The sequence below is a fragment of the Hylobates moloch genome, unplaced genomic scaffold (assembly GCF_009828535.3).
Source record: "Hylobates moloch isolate HMO894 unplaced genomic scaffold, HMol_V3 SCAFFOLD_6, whole genome shotgun sequence".
In the NCBI taxonomy this organism is placed as follows: domain Eukaryota; kingdom Metazoa; phylum Chordata; class Mammalia; order Primates; family Hylobatidae; genus Hylobates; species Hylobates moloch.
Genome location: NW_026652281.1, coordinates 87,922,379 through 87,929,179, shown reverse-complemented (window position 1 = coordinate 87,929,179; position 6,801 = coordinate 87,922,379).

The window sequence follows — 6,801 nt, the reverse complement described above, 5'->3', positions numbered from 1 at the left end:
TTGGGTGTGAGCCCTAAAAATCTGCATTCTTAACAAGGTCCCAGGGAGACTTGGATGATTGGCCAGTTCGGAAAACTACTGGTATAAGGGAGACAGAGCCTAAAATTGGAGTCTAGACTGGGTTGAATAATGTCCCCCCAAAATTCATGACCATCTGGAACCTCAGAATGGGAACTTATCCTATTTCAGGGCCTTTGGAAATGTGATTTCAGTCTGTTTTTGTTATTACAGTAGTTATGCTCTATGAAGTCACCGCAAACACCGAGTTACAGAATTCTAAACCACTTCTCCTAGGTGAAACAGAGTTAACTTCCTGCAAGCCTCTGGTCACAGTGCTTTCTCTAACCAACCATGCATAGTTTTTGGTATTTTTTTTTTTTTTTTTTTTGAGACAGAATCTAGCTCTGTTGCCCAGGCTGGAGCACAGTGGCACCATCTTGGCTCACTGCAACCTCTGCCTCCTGGGTTCAAGCAATTCTCCTGCCTCAGCCTCTGGAGTAGCTGGGATTACAAGCCACCTGCCACCACACCTGGCTAATTTCTGTATTTTCAGTAGAGTCAGGGTTTTACCATGTTGGCCATGCTGGTCTCGAACTCCTGACCTCAGGTGGTCTGCCCTCCTCGACCTCCCAAAGTGCTGGGATCACAGGCGTGAGCCACCACACCTGGCCCAATGTGTCTTTTTTTGTGTGCTTCTACTTGAAGACATCTTATTTAATACATATTGTTGATTCATTAATTGAACTTAAAGCTGACTGCGCTATAACTCATACCTGGACAAAGCTTCTCTAACACATATATTCTCCATAAGGCACATCGCAGCCTTCTCGCACATAGGAACACTAGACAGCACTTTAGCACTGCACTTCGGGGTCATTTCAAACAGCAAAGTCACCAACAGAAAGTACAAACGTGCAAAAAACACAGCACTAAATAAAGTGCAAGAAAGGCACTTGTTTTTGAGAGAGCTGAACCAAGAAAGCAGAGCACCACCTTACCGGACCTCAGCTGGGAACGTGCACAGTGGGCAACCCACATTTTCCACTGCTCTGTGTATATCTGCAGATGACCACATGTATTGATTTTGAGTTTAACAAATAAATTTTAGTGAGGAGGTAAATAGCAAATATGGAATTCATGAAGAATGAGGATCCACTGTAGTTAAGATGAGGTCATTCTGGTTGAGGGTGGGTCCTAAATCCAATATGAGGTGTCCTTAAAAGAAGAGAAGAGGACATACAGAGACAGCCACAGAGGATGAAAAAAAATTCATGTGATGACCGAGGCAGAGATTGTAGCAATGCAGCTGCAAGCCAAGAAATGCATAGATTGCCAGCATCCAACAGAAGTGGGAGGAGGCAGGGAAGGATTGTGCCTTAGAGTCTTCAGATGGAGCATGGCCCTGCTGTCACCTCAATTTCAGACAACAAAAGAGTGCCATCCCATGGCCGGGTGCAGTGGCTCATGCCTGTAATCCCAGCACTTTTGAGGCCGAGGCAGGTGGATTACTTGAGGTCAGGAGATCGACACCAGCCTGGCCAACATGGTGAAACCCCGTCTCTAATAAAAATACAAAAATTAGCTGGATGTGGTGGTGCACGCCTGTAGTCCCAGCTACTCAGGAGGCTGAGGCAGGAGAATCACTTGAACCCGAGAGACAGAGGTTGCAGTGAGCCAAGATCGTGCCATTGCACTCCAGCCTGGGCGACAAGAGCAAGACTCTGTCTCAACAACAACAACAACATAACGACAAAAGGAAGTGTGCCATCCCTTGTTATGGCAGCCCTTAGGCTCCAGGAACCATCAGTCCTGAACATGCAGGAGCCACCCTGGCTCCAGGAACCATCAGTCTTGTGGTTCTAGGGAATCCTTTCCACTGGAGAGCCAGCCCAGCTCCAAATCCCACAGTCTTGCCTCAGAAATCAAATGAGAGAATGTCTGTGAAGAACTTAGGAAGCTGGAGTGTGTTCTATTCATTCAGCAGATTATTACGCAAGTCCTCAGGTCCTTAAATCACCTTTCAGCTACCTCGCAACACCCACTCCAAACATCCTGGGCTCCAGCCACACTGAACTCTTCACCCTTCCAGGCAAACACTGGGCATAGGGCTGCCTCCACACGTTTGCTCAGGTCATTCTCTACCTACACTAGAAAACCCATCCCTCAAATGCCACAGCCTTGATCTGCCAAGAAGATGGAGCTCTTCTCTTCTCCGAAACTTCAGTCCTATACAGAATGCCTCTCCCTGACATCACATAGACTTTTGCCTTTGGTAATCATTTGCAATTTAAATCCTAAGAGGCAGGAACTTCTTAGTCCAAGTGTCTTGCACCTGCTTGGCACATGGTCGGCGCTTAATAAATAAGCTGGAGTTGTGTGGGCACTCAGCAGGGTGTGTTAGGTCCTCCAGGATAAGAGTGTTTTTAGCCAAAGGACCTTCAAGGCCCCTCCTACCTTGACACTCAGACTCCAAGACTGTTAGAGGAATGAATGAGTGGGTCAATTTTAAGCCCCTCCTATAGCAGATAGGAAGACAGAAGCCCTGAGGCTTATATAAGATCAAGGGGGCTCTGGAGCAGGGATGGGAGAGCAATGCTCCAACGCTGCTTCTGGAGACTGGCTCCAGCCTTGCTACACACCTGCATCAGGCCTCAGGAATCCCTGTGCCCAGCTTCTGCCCTAATGAAGCCAGTTTGAAGGTCCATTGGAAAAGCAGGGATGACTGCACACCATTCATTCTGAACTCAGGTTTTTTCCATGTCCCCGGGCTGTGCACTCTTCCAGAGCAGGCAGGTAGGAGATGAGCAAGGTGGCTGGGAACTGCTGAGTACCCCTGACCTTTGGTGAGTGGAGACTGCAGACAGGAGGACCTGACAGCTGGAGAGGTGCCCAGCAGGTTTGGGTATCCTCCACTAGGAATCCAGACCTTCATTCTGGCAGGGAGCGCACTGCCAGATCTGACACCTCTCTCTACCCTTTCTTAGAACCACAAAATGATAGAGAAGTGGGGACTCAAAGAGATGGCTAATCCAGGATCACACATTCAGGACCAGACAGGTAAGCTGTATGGGTGACTGGAAAAAGTAGTGTTTGGCCCCCAGTGAGTGGTTGGCCTATGGACCCACTTGGAGACTGGATGCATTCGGTTATCATTACCTTTAATGCTGAACAAAATACAAAGCGCCTGGTGGGCCAAATTCAGTCTCACGTCCATCTAATCCAATTCCCTGACTGTCCTGATGGAAACTCATGGAGTCCCCTCAGGGCCTAGTGGTAAGGGATCAGCAGCCGCAGGAGAGCCAGCCCAGCTCTGCCCACACCTAGACCATCTTCTGTTTATTCTTTCAGCTCAGGAAATCTGGGCATAGAAGAGCTGGAAGAACCTTAGAGAAAGCCCCATTATACAGGCAGAAAAACTGAGGCCACAGAAGGGAAGAAACTTGCCAAGCTCACTCAGAAAGTAGAGTTTCAGGCAGAACAAGGGCTCAAGCTAAAATGTGACTTGTTTGTGTGTGCATGTTGGTGGTGACTGCATTTATTTATTTCAAGCCTTCTGTGAGGACAGAACAGTACCTGGCATATGATACACATCCAATAAGTTCATGGCTTTGGGATAATTGCAAACTTAGAGATAGTTTGGGAACTTGCAGGCTGGGAAGGTGCTCTCACAACATCCTTTTACCCCTGGAAGGCTTCTGAGCTATCAACATTTTTTCCCTAAATTCCTGAGCATTTCTTTTGGGTGCCAAGTTTGACATGACTGCTTCAAATTCATAATGAGTATGGAATATGCAGAAAGTAGCTCAAGGTGAGTCATTCATTAATCATAAGAAAAACAGGCCCTGATCAAGGACACATCAGCACAAACCATGAAAAAGAAACGGGGGGACAGGGTTGCCCAATCTCCTTATTTAATATTAACTACATTATGTTTTTTTCACTTGAGTTCTGAGAAACATTGCTCCCCACTCCCTGGTTTTGTATGAACTCAATCCAAAGTCAATTTTCCTTGAATACAGGGTGTCTGCTTCATGGGTGCTGAGAGGGAGATGCAGGACTTTGGAACCATAGTCAGTCACCCTGGAAGAAAGTCAGCCGGCAGGACCACTGACTTTCAGCCTTGTCCCCAGTCACTTTTTCCTCACTGCGTGATATATTCAGGGAGAACATAGATGAACAACGTGAGGACCGCCTGTCCTTGGGAAGTGCACTTCACCGGGATAGAAATAACAAGTGCCCAAGTACCTGTGCAAATAGCCATCTGTTCACACTACTGCGCTGTGGTCAGTGGAGGTACAACCTGATTGGGGAGGTGAGATAAGTTAGCATGAGCACCAGGTGGACGGTTTGATCACATTTCCATCTTTTTCTCTTTTGCTTTCACATGTGTCCATGATGTGGGCAGATCATGGGGTGTGATTGCAAACTGAGGATCCGAGTACAGCCGATGATCCCTGCAGGGTTCTTCCCACTCCTCACACCACCGTTGAAACAGTATGGCAGAAGGTTCTGCACTCTGAAAGGGTAGCTGTCGCTATATGATTGAGCTATGATCCCTCCCAGGGCTGCTTTTGTGTCCAAAGGGGAAGACTCTGGGCTTGGCAAATACTGCCATTTGTGCTTGTTGTGGTGCCCGAGTGCCTTCTCCCTTTCCTGGCATTTGCAGCCCGCCAGTCGCTGGACCCATTGTCTCTCTCCAGCTACGGAAATGGCTGAGCTCTACCTTGCACCTTGATTAAAGTGTGCAGCTCCTTGAGAAGGTTGCGGGCCCCAACTGGTGTAAGCAAGTCCCCATGTAATTTGCACAGCATGGGACTACTGTGATCTAAAGGTGAGATTCAGGAGTTTGCCCCCCCAAAAACCTAGAGATGGAAGGGAAAGATAAAGAGATGAGAATAAAATCTGACACAAATTACCTGGTGCTTTCTGGAGGGGGATGAGGCAGAGGGAGCTGCCAGGGCAAGTCTAGCTGATACCATCTCAGTAGAACAGAGAGGCCAGCCTGGCAGGTGGGAAGTGGAGGAGGAGGAGGAGCTTACGTGGACTTGGTGTGGGCATCACTTGGAAATCCCAGGATGTCAGAACTGGACAGGTTTTGAGAGGCTTTCTTGCCTAGTAGTTACAAAATGTCTGGGGACTAGCAAGCTGCAGTAGAACTGTAACTGGAACAGCTTTGTTGCGTGATGTACACAGCAAATCAATACACTGAAACACCGGGTTGCAGCAGAGAAAGAGGTTTAATCATAGGGTCACCGAATGAGATGAGAGGAAACCTCAGATCCATCTCTGGAGGAGTTTGGAGTTGGGATTTTAAGGATTTTGTAGTGGGCCGGTTGGTTGAAGAATGCAGGTGAAGTCACGGGACTGGGAGAGGATGAGGCCGTGTTCTCATGCTGATCCCGTTCCTCTGGAAGGGTCTCCAAACTGGTTGCTGGAATTCAGGGTCCAAAAACATCTTAAGCGATCTTTAAGCAGAAGTCTTATGATTCTAAAGTCAGAGATCTTGCCTGTAGGAACAATGAGGATGCAAATCAATTCTCAAACAGTCTTAGGATCCCAGTGTCACAAACTGTATCTATAGGAACAATGGGGTTGCAATGGTCAGGATCTAGTGCTATATGACTTTTAGCAACAAGGAAGTGGGCCAAAGTACAGCCTGATAAATGCTTAATTCTAACTCTATTTCTGTCTAGAAGCCGGCAGGCAATTCTTGTCAACTCTGTGGGGATGGTTTCAGAATCACCTGGGAGCTTGCTAAAAATGCAGATAACTGGATCCCACCCTTCATGGTTCTGAATTAGGAAATCTGGGGTGCAGCCAGGGCAACCATATTGCCATTCAGTGTCAGTCACAACCCTGATGTAAAGCCTGCTGGGAAATCACTATTCATTTGACAGAGAAGGAAATTGAGTCACAGAGGAAAAGGGTTTGGCCGAGATCCCACAGAGAGTTACAAGCAGATCTTTTAATAGTTTCTTGATTTCTTCCTCTCTCCTTTCCTTCCATCCTCCCTCTTTTTCTCCTTCCCTTCTTCTTCCTACCTTCCTTCTTTCATTCCTCTCTTCTATCTTTCTTTTCCTCCCTCCCTCCCTTTCTTCCCTTCTTTCCTTCTTTCCTTCCTCCCTCCCTCCATCCTTCCTTCCTTCTCTCTTTCATTCATGCATTTATTCAACAAACATTTGTTGAGTATCTGCTATGTGCCAGGCACTGAGTTAGGTGCAGAAACAGCCTAGATCCCTCCCCTTCTAGAGCAAACGCCCTTGTGGGAAAGACCAGCAGTAATCAAATTATCACATGCATAAATGTAAAATTACGGCTATGCCCAGGAGAGGCAGACAAAAGTTGTACCAGCTGGATTTAACATTGCATATGGCCTCAGCATCTTTATCTGTAGAATGGAGTCTCCTCACTTGCCCTGGCTGTTTCCCACCTGCACAGCTCACACTGGAAATTAACAGAGAACAGCTTTTTTTAAACATAAAAATAATTATCCAAATTCTTGGCTTATCTTGACTCTGATAGTCAATCAATAAATATTTGTAGAATTGAATTGCTAAATTGAATTATTCTACAAAAATAAAGCAAAGATTAGCAAGAATCCCCGCCACCAATCCAGTGTTCATTTAATTTTCCTGTTTGTGCAGATAAGACACAGGCTGGGCTTGCTGGATTTAAACAAAAACCAGCAGAAAGACGGCTTTCCATAGATCCCTGGAATGTCAGAGTTGGAGAGAGCTCAGATGTTATCACATCATATCTTCCCCAACTTCACAGAATGGGAAAAAGTTATTCAAGGTCACA